The sequence below is a fragment of the Gorilla gorilla genome, chromosome 8 (genome assembly GCF_029281585.2).
Source record: "Gorilla gorilla gorilla isolate KB3781 chromosome 8, NHGRI_mGorGor1-v2.1_pri, whole genome shotgun sequence".
Classification (NCBI taxonomy): Eukaryota; Metazoa; Chordata; class Mammalia; order Primates; family Hominidae; genus Gorilla; species Gorilla gorilla.
The window spans coordinates 37,234,203-37,258,170 of record NC_073232.2 but is presented as its reverse complement, the minus strand read 5'-3'; the positions used below and the strand labels follow the sequence as shown (position 1 = coordinate 37,258,170).

General features: G+C 42.7%; 1 long non-coding RNA gene across 1 annotated transcript in view; it reads left to right on the top strand.

The window, feature by feature from the left end:
* Positions 1–15,315, top strand: part of LOC129525076 (uncharacterized) — a 78,145-nt gene extending 62,830 nt beyond the window's left edge. The window contains exon 3 of the long non-coding RNA XR_008669124.2: positions 15,047–15,315. This is a non-coding gene — a long non-coding RNA (uncharacterized lncRNA). The remainder of the gene's footprint in view (positions 1–15,046) is intronic.
* Positions 15,316–23,968: the final 8,653 nt, after the last annotated feature.

Here is a 23,968-nt window from a genome sequence, read left to right as displayed (position 1 = left end):
GAGAGATTGGTTACGTACCGATCAGATAAGTAAATCTCATGTTTCTGGCTGTGGGAGAAGAGAATTGCAACTATAGAAAAGGAGAAAACCGAATGGATTTTGTGGTACTGGATAGGAACAGAAGGTTTTGTTGTGAACTCATGGTTAAGTGTAAATGTATAAATGTAAATGTGTATATGTGCATTCATGTGAGGTGAGTATATTCTAGCTCTGATCACTGAAAGAGCCTGGGGGTGGTGACACCCCAGTGGCAAAGAGCACACCTAGCAGCAGTTTTTGGCTTCTACGTAGCATCTGTATTATGCACCAACCTAATTGTTTCCTGTTGTTGGCTGTAACAAATCACCACACACTAAGTGAGTTGAAACAACTAATTTATTTTCTCACAGTTATGGAGGTTAAAAATCCAAAATGGGCCCCACAGGGTTAAAAATCAAGATATTGGCAGAGTAGGGAACATCAGTTCAACCTGGAGGTTCCAGCCGTGAATCCATTTTCTTTCCTTATTTCAGCTTCTAGAGGCCACCACATTCCTTGGCTTGTGGTCCCTTCCATCTTCACTGCCCACAGAGGCCTCACTGTGATGTCTGCTTTCTTCCTCACATCTCTGATTGATTTTCCAGGCTCCTTCTTTCACTGATAAGGGCTCTTCTGGTTACACTGAGCCCACCTGGGTAATCCAGAATAAACTGCCCATTTCAAGATAAATTCCTCTTAATAACATCTGCAAAGCCCCTTTGCCATGTAAGATAACATATTCACAGGTTCTGATGACTAGGATGTGGACATCTTTGGAGGCTATTATTCTGCCCACCATCCCCTTCTCCATTAAAGGGGCCTGGGAGTAATGGCTGATTCCAGGGCTGAAGCATCTTGTTGTGCCAGAAAATAAGAAAGGATTCAAAGAATGAAGGAGGCCTTTCTAAAGGACACAGAAGCCAAAGGCCAGGTCAAGAACAAGATACATAATGACAGTTACAAATTGCAAGTTAGAACAACATAGATATCCAGGAGTTCATATGGATATAAATAAATTAATGAATAAATTCTGAGCTTCAGGATGGGCGCTGGTCACCAGAAAGTCCAAGGCGTGATTTGAGAGTTGAAACTTTCAGACCTTCCAGGAGAAGGAAGGAGGGACAGATAGGGCCCAGTTACCAATGGTCAATGATGTCATCAATCATGCCTCTGTAATGGAATCTTTACAGAAACCCCTGAATTGACAGGGCTGGAGAGCTTCTGAATTGGTGAACACATGGAGGTGCTGGGAAGATTGCTTACTTGGAGAAGGCCTGGAAGCTCCGTGTCACTGTCTATCTTCATACTTTGCCCTATGTATGTCTTCTCATTTGGCTGTTTCTGAGTTACACCCTTTATAATAAACTGGAATACATAAGTAAAGGGTTTTCCTGAATACTGTAAGTCATTCTAGTGAATTATTGCACTGGGACCAGGGATGTTGTGGGAATCTCTGAATTTATAACTGGTCAGTCAGAAGTACAGGAGACCCAGAACTTGCAACTGGTGTTTGCAGTGGGGGCAGTCTTGTGGGACTGAGTCCTTAACCCCTGGGGTCTTCACTAACCCTGAGTAGTTTGTGTCAGAAATGAATTGAATTGTTGGACATCCAGCTGGTGTCAGCGAATCAGACAGTTGATGGTTGGGAAAGACACCCCATATTTGCTGTCAAGAGAGTTGGTGGGGGAAAAGCACTCTCACCTGGAGAACTATTCCCAAGAAATAAGGGTAAATTAGAGGCAGACCAAACCACAAGAGAGCTGAAATCCTGCCTTCACCCTGGATTGGAGTAAAAAAATCAGTCACTACTTTATTGATCATTGGAAGAAGGGTGAGTTCTCTCAGGCAAAACTAATCTATTGTGTGAGAAATCAAAAGAGGGGTCACTCTTGAGGAGAGGACTGTAGTGGTTAAAAGGGGCACAAGATGAACTCATGGGGCTGCCAGTCATGATGAGTTTGGAACTGGGTGCTAGGTATACAGATGTGTTCAGTGTGTGAAAAATCATCAAGCAGACATTGACAATCTGTACCTTTTTTCCATGAGTATATTACACTTTCAAAAAGAAGTATACATTTAAAATATTCCAAGTTTCGGTTCTGCTAAGATGGAGTAGCCCCATTCCTCCCAGGTTGTCCTTCTTACAGCTAAAGAACAACTGCCATGAACACAACAAACAAGCACAGGAAGACCTGGACAGGTGGGAAGAGGAAGGGTCCTTAGCACCTGAGGAGCAGCCTGGCGGAGTTCCTCAGGTTTCCTTGTAGCCTCCCATGTATCCCGGCCAGGGTGCTGCAGAAGCCTCCAGTCCAGAACCCCCAACAGGCACAGACAAAAATAAAAAGCTCCAAGAAAACCTATTACCCTGGGAAAAGGACCAGGACAGGAGTGACCTAACAACAGAAAACTTTGTTGGCAATACCTGCCTTACTCCAGCTGAATGCGAGTGGAAACATCATGCCCACCCAAACCCTGGGTTTTAGCAGGACTGAGCCAGAAATTGAGCCTGCATCCTCCTCCTTATGTCCTCCTCCACTTCACTGAAGCAGACAGTGCTTTGATTAATCCCTCAGGGAGATGCCAAGTGGAGAGGTAACCTTCCATTTACCCCAGTGGAACTAGGCAGTGCTCCCGCTTCCTGCCAGGCTAGTGCTAGCTGGGCTGAGTAGGAAGCCAATCATCAATTCTCTGGCCAGTGGAAGCAGTCAGTGCTCTAGCTCTTGACCAGGATAGCATCAGTAGGTTCCAGTGGGGAGCCGACCCTCCACCCACAACAAGGGGGTATGAGGTGGTACAAGGGGAAATAGTCAACACCCCGCTTTTCTCCTATCCTGGCGTAGTATGTCCTGGAGAGGTGCTGAGCCTCCAGCCCCACTTAGCATCATGAGAGGGAATGACTTCGGGTGGGCAGGGCTAGATGGCACTTCAGCTGCTTCCTTTCCCTTCCCTGCTATCATGGTGTCAGCAGGACCCTATGGGTAGCTGAGCTTCCTCCCACAGCCTGCAGCAATAAAAGAGTGTGAGTCAGCCCTATGCTTTGGCCCTCCTTGTGGCATCAAAGTCCCACAGGAAACTGAATGTAACACCCACACAGCCCTCTGTTACACCTCAAAGGGAGTTTTATTATTTCCTCCTTAATTCCTGAAGAATGATGAAAAAAATTAAATGAGATAAAGAGTTTTATAACATAATGTCCAAAACGTCCAGCATACAATAAAAAATTATTCATATACCAAGAACCAGAAAAACCATACCATGCATAAGAATAGACAATCAACACTGAGATGAATCAGATGTTAGAATTATCTGCCAAGGACTTTAAAGCAGCCATCATAAAGATGCTTCAATGAGCAATTATGAATTCCCTTAAAGCAAATAAAAAAAAATTGAAACTCTCAGCAGAGAAATAGAACTTATAAAAGAAGAACTAAATGAAAATTATAGAAATGAAAAATACAATAACACATAAAAATACCAGCTGGATGGATGCAACAGTAGAGCAGAAATGACAGAAGATAGAATTAGAGAACTTGAAGAAACATCAATAGAATTTACCCAACCCAACCTGGTCAACAGAGAGAAAGTAGACTGAACAAATTAACAGAGTCTCAGGATCTGGGCAACAATAACAGAAGAACTAACGTGTATAATTGGAGTTCCAGAAAGAGGAGGCAGAGACTGGGCCCCAACAACACTGAAAAAGTAAAAACTAAAAACTTCCTAAATTTGGCGAAAGATATAAACCTACAGATTCAAGAAGCAGAGTGAATCCCAAATAGGATAAAGCCAAAGAAATTCATGACAGACACATCATAATTAAACTTGTGAAAACTAAAGATAAAAAAAAATCTTGAAAGTATCCAGAAGCAACACATTATCTCTAGGAAAACACCAATTTAAACAACAGAGAATGTCTCATCAGAAATCACAGAGGCAAGGAGGAAGTATTGCAACATTTTTCGAGTAGTGTAAGAAAATAATTGCCAACTGCAAATTATATAGGCAAAGAAAATATTCTTCAGGAATTAAGGGGGAAATAATAAAATTCTCAAATGAGGGAAAAGTAAGAGAACTTTTGTCAGCAAACTTACCTTAAGAATGGTTTAAGAAATTGCTCTAAATAGGAAGTGATAACAGAACAAGTATTGGAACTTCAGAAAAGAAAAACAAACAATGTAATGAGTAAAGATAACAGAGGATCCTCCTTCTCATGAGTTTCTTAAATAATATTTGATGGTAGAAGCAAAAATTATACCACCTAATGTGGTGCTCCATGTATGTAGAGAAAATGCTTACAAAAATAGTAGGAATGGTAAATCGACCCAAATGTAAGTAAGATTTCTAAACTTAACTCGTGTAGTAAAATGTCAATGTTAGTAGACAGTGATAAACCATGCATGTATATTGAAATACCTAGAGCAACCACTAAAACAATTATACAAAGCCATATGCTAAAAATCACTAAAACAAATCAAGATGGAATTCTAAAAAATATTTAACTAACCCACAAGAAGGTGAGAAAGTAAAAGAGAGAAACGAGAAGCATAGGAAATGGACAGAAAACAAATTAATAAAATAGCAGACTTAAGTTCTAATGTATCTACAGTTACCCTAAATGTAAATGGTCTAAACAGACCAGATAAAAGAAAGAGATTGAAATTGGCAGAGTAGATTTAGAAAATGAGCAAAGAGTTCTTGCCTACAAGAAATTTGTTGCAAATACAAAAACATAGATACGATGCAAGTAAAAGGGTTGAAAAGTTATACCATAAAAAATTCATTGAAAGACAGGACTGGCTCTACTAATATCAGAAAATTAACTTGAAAGCAAGGAAATGCATTACAGACAGAGGGACAATTAAATAATGACAAAATGACCAATCTATCAGGAAGACATAACAGTTGTAAAAGTGTATGCACCAAACAAGAGAGCTTCAAAATACAGAGACAAAAACCGATAGAGCTTAAACAAGAAATAGATAAATCCACAATTATAGTTGGGGACTTCAACATCCCAATCTCAGCAATTGATAGAACTACTACACAGAAAATCAGCAATGATATAAAAGCACTCAGCACAATCAACAGGGTTTTATTGACATATATAAAATACTCTACCCAACAACAGAAAAATAAACATTTATTTCAAATGCCCATGGCATATTCACTGATAGACTATATCCTAGGACATAAAACAAACCTCAACAAATTTAAAATAATTAGAATTATACAATATGATCTCTGATTATAATGGACTCTAATGAGAAATCAGTAAGAGAAGGATAATTTTTAAAGTCTTTAAACAGTTGGAAGTTAAACCACATACTTCTAAATAACCCATGAGTCAAAGAGGAAGTCTCAAAAGAAGTTTAAAAAATACATGGAATGGAATGAAAATGAAAATAAAGAATATCAAAGCCTATGGGATGCAGCTAAAGCAGGGCTGAGAGGGAAATTTTATATGACAAAATGCTTAAATTATACAAAAGAAAGGATCTCAAGTAAATAATCTAAGTTCCTACTTCAAGAAATGAGAATAAGGTAGAAATATAAACTAACTCAAAGCAAGCAGAAGAAAGGAAATAATAAAAATCAGAACAGAAATTAATGAAATTGAAAATATAAAAACAATAGAAAGAAATCAATAAAAAAATAATAAAATTGATAAACCTTTAGCCATACTGATAAAGAAGCCATAAATCGCCAATATAGAAGAAAACAGGGGCTATCACCACAAATACTGCAGCCATTAAAATGATAAGGACATATAAATTCACACTGATAAATTTGTCCACTTAGAATGAATGAACTGATTCCTCTGAAACTACAAATTGACACACTGAACCAAGAAGAAAGAAATAATACAAATAGTCCTAAAACCATTTAAAAAATTAAATATGGCTGGTGTGGTGGCTCACACCTGTAATCCCAGCACTTTGGGAGGCCGAGGCAGGCAGATCACTTGAGGTCAGGAGTTTGAGACCAGCCTGGCTAACATAATGAAACCCTGTCTCTCCTAAAAATACAAAAATTAGCCAACCCTGGTGGCGGGGGCCTGTAATGCAAACTACTCAGGAGGCTGAGGCAGGAGAAGCACTTGAGTCCAGGAGGCGGAGATTGCAGTGAGCTGAGATTGTGCCACTGCACTCCAGCCTGGGCAACAGAGCGAGACTCTTATCTCAAAATAAAATAAAATAAAATAAAATAAAATAAAATAAAAAACAATAAAATAAAAAATTAAATATATAACCTAAAATCTCCTAAAATATATCTCCAGGTCCAGATGCCTTCACTGGTGAATTCTACCAAATAGTTAAATAGAAGAAGAGAGAACACTTTCCATTGTGTCAGACTAATATATTACCCAGACAAAGAGAGTACATTAAAAAGTACAGACCACTATCTCTCATGAACTTAGACCCCAAAATTTGTGACAAAATGTTAACAAATCAGGCTGGTGCAGTGACTCATGCCTGTAATCCCAGCACTTTGGGAGGCAGAGGCTGGCAGATCACTTGAGGCCAGGAGTTCAAGACCAGACTGGCCAACATGATGAAACCCCGTCTCTACTAAAAATACAAAAATTAACCAGGCATGGTGGTGCATGCCTGTAATCCCAGCTTCTTGGGAGGCTGTGGCACAAGAATTGCTTGAACCCAGGAGGCTGAGGTTATAGTGAGCCAAGATCATGCCACTTGCACTTCAGCGTGGGCAACAGAGCAAGACTCCATCTCAAAAAAAAAAAAAAAAGTTAGCAAATTAAATCTTAAAAAGTTTATATAGAGGTGAATACCATAATCAAGTGGGGTTTATTTTAGGTGTGTAAGGCTGGTTCAATACTTATAGATCACTCAGTGTAAGCCATCATAAAAACAAGCTGAATAATAAAATCAGATGATCATATCAATTGACACGAAGTAGTTTATAAAAATCTAACATTCATTCATGACAAATTAAAAACTCAGGGGTGGAGAAGTAAAGCAGAAAGAAAGGACAATTTTCTCAACTTGATAAAGAGCATCTACAAAAAACCTATAGCTAAAATCATACTTAACAGTGAAGGCTTAAGTGATTTCCCTCTAATATTAAGAGAAAGGGAGAAGTAATTAATATATGCTCTCACCACTCTTATTCAACATATTACTGGAAGTCCTACTCATTGCAATAAAGCAAGAAAAAGAAATAAAAGACAGAAAGAAAACTCTCCCTAAGTGCAGATATATGATAATTTACATAGAAAATCCTGAGAAATGTAAAAAACGAAAAACAAAACAGAAATAAAAGACAAAACACCAAAACCTACTAGAGATAATAAGTGAGTTCAAAAGATCCCAGGCTACAAAATGAACAAACAAAATCAGTCACTTTTTTGCCTACTAGCAATGGACATCTGAAAACCAAAATTTAAAACTCAATACTATTTATAATTACTTCCAAAAAATGAAATACTTAGGTGTAAACTTAATAAAACATGTACAGGATGTGTGTGCTCAAAATTACAATGTGCTACTAAAAGTAGTTAAGTTAAAGAAGGCTTAATTGAAGAGACATATTGTTTTCTCTCTACTTAATTGATGAACATTTATTGAAAAACATGAACATACATTTCACTGAAAAGTATGTGTAAATTGCAAATAAGCCCATGGAAAGAGTTTCAATGTCATTAGCCATTAGGGAAATGCATGTTAAAACCAAAATGAGCTATCACTACACACCTATCAGAAGGCTAAAATAAAAATAGTGAAACACCAAATACTGACGAGGCTGCAAAGAAACTAGATCACTCCTACATTGCTGGTGGGAGTGAAAAATGGAAAACAGCTTGACAATTTCTCAAAAAATTAAATGTCCACCTATCATAATACCTAGAAATTGCTCTCTTGGGCATTTATTCCAGAGAAATGAAAACATTTTTACACAAAAACCTGTATATAAATGTTCTTAGCAGCTTTATTCATAACAGCCAAAAACTAGACACAACTCATATATTCCTTAATGGGTTAAATGAAGTTTGATACACACTTGGTAATATAATAAAGCCATGGATTATTGATACATGCAACAACATGGATGAATCTCCAGGGAACTACACTGAGTGAGAAAAGACAATCCCAAATGGTTACGTACTGCATGATTCCATTTATGTAACACTATTAAGATAATGGAATTATAGAAATGGGGAACAAATTAGTGGTTTCAGGGGTTAATGTGGGAATAGGGGCAAAGGAGAGTAGGTTTGTCTGTAAAATGGCAGCATGAAGGATCTCTATAGTGATGAAAATGCTCTATATCATTTTGATTGTATCTTGATTGTAGCACTATTAATATCCTGATTGTGATATTATACTAGATTTTGCAAGATGTTACTATGGTGGGAAACTGGGTAAAGCGTATAAAGAATCTTTCTGTATTATATTTTTACAACTGCAGGCAAGCCCACTATTATCTCAAAAAGTTTAATTTAAAAATAAGTAATAACACAGGAACAAAATGATTAATGTTACAAAGTTAAAAAATTTCCTATGAAGCTTCTGGATTTGGTACTCTGGAGAGTGGAGTAATAGCTCTTTGACATTTTCCCAATTTATTCTCTGATAATTAGTCTCATTATATTTTCTAACTCTAACTCTATAAATTATACTTACACAGCAAATTATTGATTTCGCACAGGTTTTCAGGTTTATTTTCAGTGTTGACTTCATCTCTTATGGTTTGTTTTTCTTTGTGATTGTGTCTGCATTTTCATTTCTACTTTTGTGTATCTGTGATTTCACCAATTTTTTTTCTTTATTACTCTGCCTAGTTTTATTTTTTTCAAAAAAACCACAAAGATTTGGGGTTTTTCAATTTTTTGTTTTTTTAAGAAAATAAGATTTTGGGTTTTTTTCCCCCAAAGGATCTGCTTTTGAATGTACTAATTCCTCTGTCTCTTATTTTATAATTAATTTACTTCTGCTTTTATCCTTACTAATTCTTTCCTTCTGCTTTTCTCATGTTTAATATATTGTTCTTTGTGTAATTTTCAATTGAATTATTTTCATTTGTTCCTACTTAATGAGATAAACCAAGGCTGTGAAGTTTCTTCTGTGCGCTGCCTTAGCTGTACCCATGAGTTATCACAGGCAGTGTTCTTATTGTTGCTGTTTCCTGGATATTCACTGTTAATTTTTTTGTTTGGACCACAGGTGCTCAGATGTGGGGTAGCCATACCCCATGATTGATCCATACATGGAGCTTTTCTATTCTGTATGTATTTGTTGGTTGTTTGCTTTTAATACTAAACAAAAAGCTGTGAACCTACCACACAATGAGTCACTAGAACTCCAGTAGAAACTTGAGTCTATCTTTGGGATTCTGTCTTAACTCCAGCCCCCTGTTGCTTTTCACCTCATTTGAGCTCATTAGAAATCTTGTACTGATGCTTTACTTCCCAAACCCTGTTTTAAAAACAACTTGAGATAAAATTGAGATAAAATTCATATACCCTACAGTTCACCAATTTAAAGTGTACAAGTCAATGATTTTCTTACATTCACAACCAGTTGTGCAACCATCACTAACATCTAATTTTAGACCAATTTGGAGAATATTGTCATATTAACTGTATTATGTCTGCCAATCCATGAACATGAGACGTCTCCCCATTTACATTTTTTTCCACAATGTCTTGAAGTTTCAGTTGGTAAGTCTTGTATGTCTTTTGTTTAATTTATTGTTAGATATTTTCTTTCTGATGGAATTGTAAATGTAATTATTTTCCTAATTTCATTTTTAGATTGTTTATTGCTAGTTTATAGAGATATGATTGATTTTTGTATTGATCTTGTATCCTACAATTTTTCTAGAGTCATTTATTAATTCTAATAGATTGTTACTGGCTTCTTTAGGATTTTTCTGTACAAGATCATGTCATCTGCCTATAGAGATAGTTTTACTTCTTCCTTTCCAATCTAGATGCTTTTTTTTCTTGCGTAATTGCTCCGGCTTGCACCTCCAGTACAACGTTGAAATTTATTTTATTTTATTTAACTTTATTTTATTTATTTTTTTTAGACAGTCTCACTCTGTTCCCCAGGCTGGAGTGCAGTGGCACAATCTTGGTTCACTGCAACCTCCGCCTCCCAGGTTCAAGTGATTCTCTTGCCTCAGCCTCCCAAGTAGCTGGATTACAGGAGCACACCACCACATCCTGCTAATTTTTGTATTTTTTTTGTAGAGATGGGGTTTCACCATGTTTCAGGCTGGTCTTGAACTCTTGGCCTCAAGCGATCTGCCTGCCTCAGCCTTGCAAAGTGCTGGGATTACAGGTGTGAGCCAGTGCACCTGGCTTCCAATGTTGAAGTGTTGAAAGTAGACATCCTTGTCTTGTTTCTAATATTGAGTCTTAAGTCTTTCATCATTAAGTATAATTTGAGCTGTCCCACCTCTGTTTTGAATGTAGTTTTGTTGCATCTGTCATTATTCTTCTAAAATTATTTTTTTTAGCATTTGCTTTTAATAATTTTAATAAAATTTATTTTATTTTGTTTCTATCAGTATGTCATCTAGTACTTACTTTCTCCACTAAATGTGACATTTTGTAGATGTGGCCATATTGTTACATGTGGCCATGGTTTATTCATTTTGACTGTTATATAATATTTCATTGTATAAATATGCCACAACTTATTTAGCCTTTATTTTGTTTATGGATATCTTGATTGTTTTTATGTTTTGCTATTATAAAGAATGCTTCCATGAATATACTTACCAATTCTTCCTCAGTACATTTGCAAGAATTTCTCTTGGAATTACATTGAAGCATAAACTTGCTATGAGAATTGTATTAGTCCATTCTCTTGCTGCTATCAAAGACATAACCAAGACTGTGTAATTTATAAAGGAAAGATGTTTAACTGACTCACAGTTCAGCATGGCTGGAGAGGCCTCAGGAAACTTACAATCATGGCAGAAGGGGAAATAAACACATCTTTCTTCACATGGCAGCAGCAAGGAGAAGTGCAAAACAAAAGCGAGGAAAGTGCCTTATAAAACCATCGGATTTCTTGAGAACTCACTCTCTGTCATGAGAACAGCAGCATAAGAGTAACTGCACTCATGATTCAATTACCTCCCACTGGGTCCCACCCATGACACGTGGGACCCACAGCTCAAGATGAGAACCATATCCGAACCATATCTCAGCCGAATCATATCCCAGCAGTTTGGGAGGCTGAGGTGGGCGGATCACGAGGTCAGGAGTTCAAGACCAGCATGGCCAACATGGCAAAACCCTGTCTCCATTAAAAATACAAAAATTAGCCAGGCGTGGTGGTGGGTGCCTGTAATCCTAGCTACTCAGAAGGCTGAGGCAGGAGAATTGCTTGAACCTGGGAGGCAGAGGTTGCAGTGAGCCAAGATTGCACCACTGCACTCCAGCCTGGAATGTTCAATTTTGTAAGATAATGCCAAGTGGTTATCATGGCCCTACAAATTTGTATTTCCACTAGTAACATATAAAAGGTTTTGTTGATCCATAGTATCTCCATTCTTTTACATAGACTGTCTCTGATTTTTGCTCCTACAATGAGTATACGTCAGTATCAAAACTTGGGGCTTGGTTTGCATTTCCCTAATGACACAATGGGGCTGAACATCTCATCATAGATGGGTTTCATTCAACATTGGTTGTTTCCTCTGGGGGGGTGTTAATTTCCCTGCACTTCTAAGCTGCACGCATGTGTGGACCCTGAGAGCTCCCACTTGTACCAGTGAAGCCCAGGAGCGGAGGGAAAAAATGCACATGATTGTTGCATGCAGGTGCCGTTGCCTTGAAGTCAGTCCAAGCCCTAGGGAACTATCTATCCCAGCATGGTAGAAATCAGAGGTAAGGCTGAGAAGACTTAATTGAGAAATAAGAGGCATATTCTACAAGCCTGTATTTGTTGTTTCCCTCTTTGATCCAAAAATAATAATATTTTGGAATTGAACAATAAGAACACATGGACACAGGAAGGGGAACATCACACACCGGGGGAAAGGGGAGGGATAGCATTGGGAGATATACCTAATGCTAAATGACGAGTTAATGGGTGCAGCACACCAACATGGCACATGTATAGATATGTAACAAACCTGCACGTTGTGCACATGTACCCTAAAACTTAAAGTATAATAATAATAAAAAAAATTTAGCATTATGTGTTAAAATTGAAAGGGAATAAGATAAAATTTACATAAACACACATACACATAAAAACTTGATATGTTAATGGCTAGTGTATATTATGCATGTATATAAAATGTCAATGAATAAAGTTAATTCAAGTTTAGTAAAAAAAAATTAGTTTATCCTATTATATTTAATGATAAAACCAACATAGATTTTGTTTCAGTTCTATCACACTTTACATTATACATTTTGATTTTAATGCTTCCTTTAAAAATCCTTTATTCATGTTCCATATTTTCATAGTTTGCTTTATGTATTGGTTTTCCCTCTAATAAGAAGGTTTATGGAGTATTTTTAGTTCTTTAGTGGTTGCCTTGTAACTGTATACAATATTCTTTTATGTCTTATTTATTGAGTTATGACTAAGAGACCCTCACCAAGAACAAAGGGAAGTCAGTTTACTTCCTCTACCTCACTTTCTCCAATGTCTTATTTGGGTATATTATAATTTATTCTTTTATATTTAAATACTATTCTTCTCCATTGATTGCTTGATTTCTTGGCTTCTTATATGTTGATTCCCTCCTTCACATGTGAGTATTTGTTGATACTTATCTTGCTTGGAACTCAAGCTACAGTTTTGATATAAAAGCTAATATATTTCTTCAATTCTGGAGGACCATCAGCTGATAACTCTTCAAATATTGCTTCTCTCCACCTTCTCTGTTTCTCCCTCTAGAACTTCTGTTAGACATAGTTGGAAACCCTTGTTCTGGGTTCCACTTGCCTCTAATGCTTGGTTGTTTTTTACTCCAAGTTCATGTTCAGAAGGTACTGTTTCCCACCTGGGAGGTGCAGGTTTCACATTCACCTCTGCCATAGCTGGAAGGGTTTCCCTCAATCCAGGCGGGTTTTATTGTAATTCTTTTCCTTGGGGCCTCATACCTGGGTCCCTGTGAGTAGCACAGCTTTAGAGACCTCTGATGTTTTGATTATTTTTATGGCTTTGCTCTTATGAAGAGTGCTTCCGTGAATGTACTCACCAATTCTCCCTGTGTACATTTGTGGTGCAGATTTAGAGTCCAGATTTCTCTCTGATGTCTCCTCTCTCACTCATGGCCTGGGGAGGTAGGCCCACTTTTGTGAGTGGTGGGTGGTGGTTTTCTGCTTTCATTTTACTGAAGGGACAGCTTTTCCAGGCTCCTGCCTCTAAGCAGAAAGATGACTCGTATCCTCTTTTGTGCTCAAGGCCTGTTGTATAGGCCCCCGGTCCCTCATGGATACTAAAACAGGAGCATTTTGTCCAGCTCTTATACCTCTGTGGGCCTTTGGCGTTAGCTCCTGCTCACTGCTCTGGCTTTAAGAGTTTTGTTTGTTTGTTTGTTTGTTTGTTTCTGGCATGGGAGAATGCTTCCTTTCTGCTTTTGAGTTCACCAATGTGGTCATAAATCTGCTTGGGTTATATGTTAGCCGGCAATTCACCGTGTTTGTAGTGGGCATGATGGTATTGGTGGAGGTGGGGAGGGTGCTTCCCCAGCAGCTTAGTGCTGCAGGGACAGCAGAATGGATGGTGATGCTGGCTGGAGAGGCTGCCCTTGGGCCTGAGCAACTGGTAAGACTGCTGAATTGCAGGAGTCCTGGAGGAGCCTGTGAAGAGAGGCCTGGGATAATAGCAAGGAACAGAGGTGAGCAGAATGGTAGCACTGGGGGACTTCAGAGGCATGTGGCCCCGAGAACTTCTGTGGGGGATGACTAATACTCAAACCCAAGTGACCCAGCAGACTGGGCTGTCCTTGCCATGGCATTCAGGAACAGCCCTGGTATGTTCAACTGCCTTCTTTGAGTAGTATTTTGGGGAAATAAATGAAAGGGGTCTATCTTCCACATTAGAGACCATCCAAAATGCAAAGACAAAAGTAGGGATATTGACAATTTTTCAGAAACAAGAAATTGAAACAGGAGGTGACCTTAAATGCCAACTCTCAAGAATTTTCAGAAATCTTGGAGAGGACACTAAATCTCCTATAGGGTGGAAAGTAGGTTTGAGCTAAGTTTACTACTCAAGGGGTGGGGGAGCCAGATGACCTCTAGGTTACAAATAACCATCACATTCCTTTCCTCGTTTAGTATACATGGCAGTGCTGTGAACAAATTAAATTATCCCCATCTTCTGCAGCAGTGATTCTCAACTGGGGATGATTTTGTTCCTTATGGGCTATTTGGCAATATATGGAGGCATTTTTGATTGTCACAACTAGGGAGAGGGGAGAATGTTACTGGCACCTGGTGGGTAGAGGCCAGGGATGTTGCTAAACATCTTACAAGTCACAGAACAGCCTCTCACAGCAAGGAATTATCTGGCCCTAAGTGTTAATAGTGCCCACATTGAGAAACCTTTATCTAGGCTCAGGTAACTATGGCTCAGTCTTCAAATAACCTGTGTTAAGTCCCAAAGCTAGAACATTTGCAAGAATAATTATAGCTTGCTTTAGTTAACTGCCCTTTCTGTGCAGGGAATTGTTGTAAGTACGTTCTGTGTACTGCTACTGTTGTATAGATGTGGAAACCAAGAAGCAGAAAGGGTCAGTGTCACCAGGTACCACACAGGTGCATGGGTCAAACTGGGACACACACCCAGCAGAAGTCTCCAGAGGCTGTGCTCTCACCCACTGGGCTGCACTTCTCAGAAGGGCTTGAATGTGAGTCTAGGTTTTCTGCTCTGTCCTAAGCTCTATTCTGTACCTCACCTCCTTTTATAAGTTTATAGCTCAAGACATAGGCTCAGAACACATAAAGCTCTGCGTCAACTTAACCACGGGCAAAGAGTTTTTTTGAATGTAGCAAAAGGGGAACTTTGTGTCTTTGTGTCTTTCCTAGGGGAACCCTGGAGCCCCACGGCAGATGTCACAGATTGGCTTGCTCACCTCTGTCTTAGTCTCCTGGAGGCAGTGAGGCCCTGCAGCTAGCACCTGGGATAACAGCATCCATCTAATCTCCAGGTCATAGCAGAAACAATGCAGTTCTTGGAAACAGCAGTTGGGTCCCCCAGCTTTCTGATTATGGTGGAGGGAGCAGCTTCTCTGGCAAGCAAGTTTGGCAGTGACATTCTGGGACTCTTTCCTCGAAGCTGAGCCTGCAGCCTCCTCCCCCAGCCCTTCCATGGGGTCATAATCCCCTAATTCCCTGCATTAAATCCCTTTCTGGTGAAGCCAGCCAGAGTGGTGTCTATGATCTGCTGCTGCACGTGGACTGATATGTGGCCCAATGAGGGAAAGGAAGGAAAACCATAGGAGGACATTCCTCTCCAGGGGCAGGTCGCTAGGCAGGAACCTGGGATCCTGGGAAAAGCATGGGATCCCATCAGTTTTTTCCTCTTGAGAGCCACAATGGTATATAGGAAAGGATGTGGAGATAGGCATGGGTGATCGGGGTTTCTAATCGCAACTCTTCTCATCACGTGATGCATGTACATTGGCCATCCTGTGCCCCTTCCTTAGACTCAGGCATCCCCAACAGTCCCACTCTCATCTCTGACATTATGTGGCATCGAGTCTCCAGTTACCAAGGGAGCTTGTTGGTAGCGGAGAAGCAGGCTGAGATTTAGAGTAGAGCCCTCTTTAAATGTCACCGTGCAGTGCTTTCCTGTTTAAAGGGAGATTGACAGCCACAAGCAACCTAATGAGATTGCTGCTCTGCCCCTTCTCTTAGCAGATAGAGAATCTCGCAGGCTGGAAAGCAAGAGGTGCCTTGGGGAAAGGAGGCAGGAGCAAGTGGCGCCGTTTACCAACTAGTCCCAGGTCTGCACTCGACAGGAGGCAATTATTCACGCCAACACTTCTGAAGAAAGTGGCACTTGAGCTGGGGGGCCCTAGTGAAGCTTGCTGCTGGCTCCCCAGGACCACCTCCCCTTATCTCTGTCCCACTGTGGCTCTGAGAGAAAGAACAGTGGAAAGAGTGGCTGCTAGAAGGGTAGAAAGATCTCAGGACTGGGGCAGGGACCTGGTTCTAGTCTTTGCTCTGCCGCTGGCTTGCTGTGTGATCTGGGGCAGCCCATTCATCTCTATGGGCCTGTGTTACCTTTACAAAGTAAGGAAAATGGGTAAAGGGCAGGGCCTGTCTGCTTTGTTTAACCCTTTATTCCCAGCACCTGGAAGAGTGCCTGGCACACAGCAAGTCTTCAGTCAGTGTTATTAGTGGAAAGAATGAAATGGAATCTGCAGCAATGGAAAGAAAGGGGGATGATTTTAAGCACAAAGGAAGGCCAAGTTCTGTCAGTTGCTTTAGATAAACCACTGTGGCTACCATATGGAGGACAAGACTGAGATGACTAGAACCAGGACAACTAGTAAGGAAGCTCCTGCAGGAAGATCTATTTAAAACGAGACAGTGAGCTGAGTGCTATAGGATTTGCAGGCTAGGGTTTACACCTTGCAAATACTTTTGCATACTTTGGCACATACACACACATTACCTGATGCCATCTTTACAAAGGCCTGGAGAAGGAGACAGGGCAGGGATTGGTACTCGGTTTTTCCAGACACGGAAATTAAGATCCAGAGTCGTAGAGTGCCTTGTGCAAGCATGAAGCTGAAAAGTGGCAGACTCAAGACTCAGATTGGGACGTGAGAAGACACTGAACATCACTAGTCACCAGGGAAACGCAAGTCAAAACCACAATGAAACACTGCCCGTAGAATGACTCAAAAATACTGACTATGTCACATACTGGCAAGAATGTGTAGGAACTGGAGCTCTCATACACTGCTTGTGGGGATGTAGAATGGTACAACCACTTTGGAAAACAGACTGGCAGTTTCTTATAGGTTTAAACATCCATGTACCACGTGATCCCGAAATTCCACTCTGTATATTTACTCAAGAAAAATTAAAATGTGTGTTCACACAAAGCCTTTTTTGTAAATGTTCATATAGCCACTTTATTTTTAAAAATCCAAAAAGCTGTAAACAACCAGATTGTCTATCAACAGGTGAATGAATAAACAAATTGTAGTATGGCTGCACAATAGAATATTACTCAGCAATGAAAAAGAGTGCATAACTGATACAGTCCACAAGGAGGAATCTCAGAAACAGAATTCTGAGCCTAAGAAACCAGGCCCCAAAGACTAGAAGCAATATCATATGATTCCATGTACACGAAACTAGAAAAGTCCAATCTAATCCATAGTGACAGCAGAGTGTGGTTGTCTGGGCCAGAGGTGGAGAGAGAGATTGAATGCAAGGGCGAAGGAGGGAGCTTCGGGGAGAGGGATGCAGGAAATGTTCTGAATTCTAATTGTAGTGGGAGGTGCATAGGTGTTTACATTTATCTGAGCTTGTCAAAGTATGCTTTTCATGGTTCATTATATTAAAATTATAAAAGTTGACTTAAGAAAGCAGCTGACTCCTCCTCCAGGGCCTTTGTGGCTTATCCTGGTTCCCTCAGAACCAGGAAGATGCACAAGGCCCATGGCCACTCACCTAACCAGGGCCAGAGAGCCTGACCCAGAGCACCTGCAGGGCTCTCCCTGAGGGTGAGAACTGCTGAGCCAGGGGGCATCAAGGCTACTTTCTTAGCCTGTTCCTCTTTACACCTCCACATCCACATGTCCACCTTGGTGAGGAGGCCTTGCAGAATGGAACAGCTGTGCCGTCTACTCAGAGACAGCACTCTGGCTCCAGGCTCAGAGATGGCCACCTATCCCCGAAATAACCTGGTGGTATTAGGTGTGGCTGGCCTTTGCTCCGGGAAGGCCCCATCAACACAGAAACAGGCAACATAGACCACCGCCTCCATTAACCTTGGCTCCTGAAGGCTTGAGGCCAGAGTCCAAAGTCAGGCCTGGGGTCTGTTGTCCTTGTAAAACTCAGAAAGTGTACCCTGAGGCACCAGCCTCTGAGAATTCTGGGCATCCTTCCCTCTCTCCTGCCTCAGGTAAGTGCCCTTGCAAGGAAAGTTGCAGTTACCAACATTCACACTTAGAAGTGCTTGGTATCTGAAAGAAAATGCTCCATACTCAATGGGAAGAAAAGTTCCAGGAAGAAAGGAGAGAGCATCAGAGTACCCACTGGTGGAGAGTCAGGTCACTGGGGTAGAAAAAGGCTCAGGTATGGGCTGGCACTGAGGTTTGAGGTGAGGCCAGGGCCTTTTGGTAGGCTGCCTGGATTTTGCAGCTCCTCTGCGTAAAACTTCTCTGCACCCTTTGACCTGTGCCTGGAGGACAGAAGTGTCTCCCCTCCTCCAGAGTCTAAGGCTTGTCAGGATCTAGCTGCAGCTGCCCTCTGCCACTCTTGTTCACATTGCTTTTGCTCTTTCCTGCCTCCGTGCCTCAGCCCATGCTGTCCCTTCCAACTGGGATACCCTTCCCTCATTTCTCCATATGGCAGTTCTAATTTACATTCCAGTCTCCACTCCAGAGACTTCTGAGAAGCCTTCCCTGATCCTCCCGGCAGAATTAATTGTTCCCTCCTCTGTGCTCAGAGAACACTTGGCTTGCTCTGCCATTTATTTCTGGGTTTGTTTTCATGACAACCTCCTTTCACGAGGGCAGACCCTGTGTCTTTTTAAGTTCTTATCCTGAGCACTTGTACAGACTGGACACCGAGGCAATGCCTGTAGAGGCAATGAGTGCCCTCCGTCTTATGTGGACATCTCTGTGGACAGCAGCGTGCTAGGCAGACAGGCCCTGCCTGCATGTGGGCAACTGAACCCTAGCCCTGGGGCAGGACCCTGGGGCTTAGTTCTATAAGCCAGACTGCACAGCCAAAAAGGGGCAGTCTTGGAAGCAGGAATCCGCTCTGCTAAGCCTCTGATATTTACCAGACTGACAGTTTCCCAGCCAAAGCAGCCCAGAGACAGGGAATAGCTGGAGAAAGTGGGTCATCTTGACTCTTATTCAAGGCACCAGGGGAGCCCTGGGGTTTAGCCGTGGCAGCGATGGAGACTGATCCTGTCATTTGCTTGCATCCAAATGAAAGGGATTAGTGGCTGCACCAATATACTAATTTTCTATGCAACACAGGGCAAGGGCAGCCAGTGGAGATTTAAAAACTCTATGTGTGCACATGCATGTATGTGCATACATGTGTGTATATTATAAATACATACATACTATCTATGCCCATATCACATGTACAATGTTCAAGTGAAAATATCCACATGTATCTGACAGGATGGAGAAAAGGCTTTAAGAGCTTTAGAGCTGGAAGTCTCCAGTTTGAGTCCCAGCATTGACTCAGGACCCCTACCCTCCATGAGCCTCAGTTTCCTCATCTGGAATGCAGACATGGTGACTGTCCTCACTGGAAGGCTGTACAGACCACAGTGTCAGTGAGTGTGACAGTGAAGGGACCTGCTATGGGCATCCACGGTGATCTTCAGAAGCAGTTTCTGCTTCCAAGTTGGATTTCCTGGCATGGATCACATTCAGGTCTCAGCTCATGCTCAAGGTCCACTTGAAAATCACACAACTCCAACCCCAAAAGGGAGCCAGGAGTGACATTACCCCTGAAGGTGACAGATGCATCTGTGCATCACAGAACTAGCTCTAGCATATTCTGTGAACTTGGGCAACAATCTTCCCCCATCTTGTCCTCAGTTTCCCCACTTGTACAATGATAGCTTTGGCTACCTCTTCATTCTTCATACCTTAGAGCCCTTTTGGAGCAGGGAGGGAGGTAAAGCTCTGGGTGCATGCCTGGGCGAGGATAGACATAGCAGGGCAGGCTCAGTGGACAGGGGAATGGCCCCAAAGCTGGGACAAAGTCAGATTGCCAAAGGCACCGCTTTTATTTCATCCTTCGCTAATATTCTGTTCTTTGGCCCCACAGCCACCACCTCCTCCTCCCAGTCACAGAAGAAGCAACTTTAAAATTAGGTTTTCCTCTTAACTTAGAAACTAAGCCCCATTGTGTGGTCCATGACAACCTCCTTTATGAATGAAACCAGCTCATAATGAGGCCCTTTCCCAGCATCGAGAGCCAAGCCCACGCCCTCCCTTTTCTGCTTGGCCAACGGCAATGGCGGCACAGCCTCTTTATTCATTTCTCCTGCTCCGTGGAAGGGAGGGGGAGAGGGAAATGATCATTTTCCCATTTCACAGATGGACAAGGGCCTCCCCGCCACAGCCCTATGGCTCCCAGCATTTGAGGGCTACCCATTACCTCTGCCTTACAAAGTCCTTACTGCATGATGGGACTTCAGGCCCCTTTCCCGTGTCATCCTCTGCCATACCCCCTTGCTCCTCTGCACCTAGATGGGAGAAAATGTCCATGCTTCCCAGGCAGATTCTTCTTTATGGCCTATAAAACTCCTCTAACTAATTCTAGGCTCAGCTTCAACATTGCCTCTCCAGTGTGAGTAAGTGGCTCCACTTCTGTCCTGGCCCTACCCGTTGGATACCATTTATAGGGCACATCTAACTATGTAGTTGCTCATTTAACTGTCTCCTGCCCTGCATGTGGGAGCTCTGTCAGAGCAGGGCCCCTGCCTCATCCCTCCTCATCCCCCAGCCCCAGCACACACTCTGGACTTAGAAAAGCCCCAAAGAATGTTTGTTGATGAGAGAGTCCTTATGGTATCAGTGAGAACTGAATACTGTGGGGCTTCCTGTGTCCCAGGAGCAAGTGCAGGGGCCTGGCTTCATTCTTTGAGGATGTCTTTAAAGAGTCCATAGATCTGTGTTGCTCCCAACTCCAAAGTTGAACCTATTTCCAGACACCCTCCTGAATCTCTCTTGATTGGGACAGGATGGGATCTGTCCTAGTCTGTTCAGGTTACTATAACAAAGTACTATAGACTGGGTGGCTTATAGACAACAGAAAGTTATTACTCACAGTTCTGGAGGCTGGAAGTTCAAGATCAAGGTGGTGGCAGGTGTGATGTCTGATGACAGCCCACTTTCTTGTTCATACATTCATAGACAGCGCCTTGTAGCTATGACCTCACATGGCAGAAGGGGCAAACAGTTCCCTCAGGCCTCTCTTATGGTTGCATTCATGAGGGCTCCACTCTCATGACCTAGTCACTTTCCAAAGGCCCCACCTCCTAATACTATTGCACTGGAGATTAGGGATCGACATATAAATTTTGGGGAAACACAGACATTGAAATCGTAGTAGGAGCTCAGCTCAGTTTCATCTGGGATTCCTCTTGGGCCCCACCTTCTATCCTTTTCCTACAACTTTTAACCCAGAGACAGAGAGATGAAGAGAGGCCAAGAAACTGAGAGAGGGAGGGAAAAAATACAAAGAAGAGAGACATAGGATAAGACAAAGACAGAAATGAAGACACAAAGAGATGAGGGAGAAAAGGAATAGAAGGAAAGGGAGAGTGAGGAGACAGAGAAAGAAAAGGAAAGAATGCCATTCAGCAGGAGGAGAGGGAAGAGCAGACCCCTGGGCCCAGGTGGCCTTGCAGCTGTGGAGGGGAGCCCGCCAGCCTGGCAGCCAGCATCTGCCTCCTGCACAGGTCCCAGAAAGAGGCAGTAGCAGCTGGGCCGAGCATTTGGCTGTCTGCTGAGCCCAAGCCTCTGTGCCTGACCTTAGCCCAGCTGCTCAAATCCTCCTGCCCTCCTGCCTGCAGCTGCCTGGCCCCCTGCACTCCCAAGACCCAGAGGCTGGGGAGTGGAGAGTGGAGCCCGCCCTCTTGGTCAGCTCTGCCAGACAGGCAGGAGCCCCATCACATGCCACCAGCAGGGCCCAGCCAGAAACCCATTTTATTTGGCTTGGGGATGAGACCTGTTTTTTGTGACAGTGGATCTCCTTTCTAGTTAGAAACTTACTACGAGTAAGTTTTGAAATCAGCCTCATTTCTTGAACTCAGCATACAGGAAGAACAGTGCCTCGCATTGGTGTGGTGCTTTTCAGGTTTCGAGGCACCTCCGCTGGTGCTATTTCTTAGATGCACTTTCCATAACATCTCTACCTAGTGGGTATCACCCCAGCAACGAGTGGGATCCTGGGAGGGTAAGAGACTTATCCAGGCACAGTCAGCCTCTAAGTGGCAGAGCCAGGACCTGCATCCAGACTTGGAAGTGCTGAGTTTCACCTACACTGCCACCCTGACTCTGTGGTCCAGCCCTGGCTGGTTAGTTGGGGGCAAGCTGTAGGTGGGCTGCAGGAATAAGGGTGGAAGGTGTCCGGCTGGGGTATAAGGTCAGCATCCTTTTGCTCCTATTTTGTGGAGACCACAGTCATAAATTTAGGGATGCAGGGTGAGTCAGCCCACATAATGTTTAAAGCAATGAAGATCTTTTCAAATTTTTTCCCCTGAAGGCCTAGCCATTCTTCATGCTTTACTGCTCTTAATTGGGATCAGAGCCCAGAAGCTTGCTGGGTGGCTGGGGAAAGATAGAGCCCAGGGACCTAAAACATGGTCAGAAATAATCGACATGTAATGAGATCAGGGAAACATTTCCTCAAGTTCCTCTCAGGACAAAAGCTGAGCTCTCCATGGGTCTGAGTGGAGGTGGAATGACCCAACAGGAGGAACAGGGAGGGGATTTGCAGGATGGGACCAGGAAGGAGAAGAAGGAGGGGATGGAGGAACCAGAGCTTGGGGTGTTTGTTGGACTGTGAGGTTAGTGACGTGACCCTGTCCTTCCCACAGTGGCCTCAGCACAGTTATATTTATGACATGTGAGCTTCTGGGGGCATCAGATTGGTCTGGGGATGTTTGCATGATTCTTCTGGGAGTGGGAAAAAGTCAAGGCCAGGGATCTCTGGAGGATTACATGTCTTGGAGTTGGGGGTTACAGCCAAGTGTGCCTGAATACTCAGGGCCCAAAAGCCCAGGCTGACATCTGGCTTATTGATACATGAAAAATGTGGGCAGGATGCAGAGCTGGAGGCAACTGGGAATGTACTGGAGGTGAATGAATCAGGATCCAAGAGAGCCTGCCAGGCTGAAGTAGGGCTAAGTTTGTTATGTTGAAATTTACTTGGCGCAGGTCAAGATAGCTCATGAGGCTGACACAAGATCATCCCTCCCTTTCCAGGCGCCTCTAAATACCTGATGAAGAAAAAGCAAGGGAAGGAGGAGAGGAAGAGGGAGAGAGGGTTGAAGCCACACAGGCAATGAGGCACCAGAGCAGTATGTGTCTTAGGAGCTGGGCGGGAGTGGGAGTTGGGAAGGTCTCTGGCCCTGCAACTGGGCTCCCCAGAGAGAGCTGGCAGCCAAGGAAGGACTTAAGGTCATCCACATTTGGAAGCCAGAGCCTCTCTGCCTGTGGGAGATGGAATGATTGGCTCCAATTATTTAGCCCTCTCTGCATCGACGTGCCTGCCATGGCCTCATAGTGGGTGGAATATTTTTCCATGCCCCTTCACTTTGGGCTCAGCTGTGTAACTGGCTTTGGACAACATGCCAGATGCCTGAAGAAAGATCCAGAAAGATGGCCAGAGCCTGGAGCCAGGCTAAATCTGTAAGGAAGAAGTCTAATTGGGACTGGAGACTTCTGGCCAACATGGTGGACAAAGCTAACCTGTGCTGGGCGGTGGCAGTGAGCCCATTCAAGGCTGGGTCTCTCTTGCGCCCACTTGCTCTCTCGAGTGTCTGCCAACATCTTGAAAGGCACGTGCCTGGCTAGCCTGCTGGTCCAAGGAGGATGAGACACAGGGAGCAGAACTACCCAGGCCGACCATGGATGGGTATTCAACCATCCCGGTTTTCCCAGGACCAAGGCATATCCTGGGACTTGGGACTTTGAGCACTCAAACTAAGAAAGTCCTGGGCTAACTGGGAAAAGCGGGTCACCCTACCCACACACCTGCAGTTAGTAGCATGGCTAACCCAGCTCC